Below are 2,470 nucleotides of genomic sequence, written 5' to 3' on the forward strand. Positions count from 1 at the left end.
TAGTGTTGAAGATGCATTACCATTCTGTATTTAACATGCGAAGTACAGTCTCCCATCACTCCTCAGGATGAGCTCAGGGCCACCAAATACCAGAATCAATGATTCTGTGCTTTCATGAGGTACTTTAACACACACACACACACACACACACACACACACACACACACACACACACACACACAGTAGAAACAAAAGCAAAAGACAATATGGTCCACTATTTGAGGATTAGTCATAGTAAATTAGAAGCTATAATGTGCAATCCTCTCTCTTTATAAGAGGGAAATAGCATTTAAAAAAATTTTACTTAGCCTTGTTTGAAAAAAAATCCTAGATCTTCCTCTCCTTCAGCCCTGACTCCTGGACTTGGAAAGAAAGTACATAAAGCCTGAGGTGGGTTGGGCTGGGTGACTTGATTTCATTAGTCCATTTTGCAGAAGTAGCTAAATTTTGCCTGAGGTGTAAACAATTTGGCCATAGCCTTTGCCCTCCTCCTCCCCACCCCTTAACTCACAGAGCTTCCCCTTTTGGAACTGATGCAATGGACTTTGCCTTTGGCTGCTGGGGCTCTCACTATTTGCTATTTTCTAAACCTATATGGATTACTAAGCCTGCTGAGCCTTGTTGGTTCCCCAAGGTGGCTTGCTTCTCTAGGTTCAGATCTGCTTCACCTATTTCCTAATTACTTGTCCCCACTTTGCTGCTGCTGCTACCACAACACTTGCCCATTCATGGGTAGCCCAATACTATTAACTACTTCCCCCTTTCTCTTACAGCAGCTGCCACTATTCAAACTCACACTAATGTATTTTCCATGGTTTATTTACCAGAGGAAAGAATATATATGAATGTCAAATTCATGCAACAAAATAAAGTAACTGGGAGTATAATGAAAATAAATCTACCTTGTCAAGGACTAGGTGATATTTAAACTTTCTAAATATTTTATTGAGGACAGTTGCACAAGTCCATTTTGGCCCATGACCCTCTCTGAGCTCTCCTACTCCAAAACTTTCCCATCCCTAGAAAGTGATGTCCTACCACCATACCAATGGTTCTTGCGATTGATCTAACTTTTCAGTAAATACCATTTTGTAGAAATTAATTGGCTAATTAATATTGGGAAGATATCAATTGATTACATGATATTGGAGAGATGGAGGTAGGACACATTGGATGGGGAGTACAAGAGTAACAGTATTAGACAACTCCAATTCACCAGAGAGAAGTCTAGAACTCTGAGAGGGGAGGCCACATTCTGGAGACCCAACCTTCTACTCTGAGTATGGGTTATAAGACCTCAGAGTATGCATTGATCTGTAATATACGTGTGTATATATATATATATATATATATATATATATATATATATATATATATATATATATAACTAGATAGATAGATAAACATTTATTAAGCACATGCTGTGTGCTAGGTACTATGCTAAGTGCTAGGGATATAAAAAGAGGCAAAAGTCTCTGCCCTCAAAGAGTTTACAATCTAATGGAGGAGACAATATGCAAACCAATACATACAAATTAGCTATATACAGGATAAAAAAGAGATAGTAGAAGAAAGATATTGAAATTAAGAGAGGTTGGGGAAAACTTCCTATAGAAGGAGGAACTTTATTTTGGACTTAAAGGAAGCCAGAGAGGTCAGTAGTTAGCAGAGGAGGGAGAGTTTTACAGGTATGGAGGACAGACAGAGAAAATGCCCAGAGCTGAGAGATAGAGTGTTTTATTTATGGAATAGACAGGAGGCCAGTGTTACTGGATTGAAGAGTTTGTTTCAGGGAGTTAAGGCATAAGAAGACTGGAAAATTAGGAGGGGGCTAGGTTATGAAGGGCTTTGAATGCCAAACAGAGCATTTTGCATTTGATCCTGGAGGCAATAGGAAACCAGTGGAGTTAACTATATAGGGAGTTAACATGGTCAGACTCGGTTTTAGAAAAATCACTTTAATGACTGAATGGAATATGTATTGAAGTAAGGAGAGACTTGAGACAGGTAGGCCCACCACAAGGCATGAAGTGATAAGGGCCTGCACTAGAATGGTATCAGTGTCAGAGGAGAGAAGGGACCTATTTGATAGATGTTGGAAAGGTGAAATTGACAATCCTTGGCAACAGATTGGAAATGGGGTGGGGGGATGAGAAGATATTGAGGAATCCAGGATGACACCTAGGTTACAAGCCTGAAGGACTAAGAGGATGATGTTGCCCTTTACAATAACAGGGAGGAAGGAGGGTAGAGAGGGTTTAAAGGAAAATATACTAAGTTCCATTTTAGACATATTGAATTCAAAATGTCTATTGGATATGCAGTTTGAGATATCTGAAAGGAAGTTAAAGTTGCAAGACTGGAGGTCAGCAGAGAGATTGGGGCAGGATAGGTAGATTTGATCATTATCACCATAGAAATGGTAACTAAATCCATGGGAGCTGTTGAGTAGTAAAGAGAGGGAGAAGAG

Source organism: Phascolarctos cinereus, unplaced genomic scaffold (genome assembly GCF_003287225.1).
Source record: "Phascolarctos cinereus isolate Bilbo 61053 unplaced genomic scaffold, phaCin_HiC Scaffold_4;HRSCAF=312, whole genome shotgun sequence".
Classification (NCBI taxonomy): Eukaryota; Metazoa; Chordata; class Mammalia; order Diprotodontia; family Phascolarctidae; genus Phascolarctos; species Phascolarctos cinereus.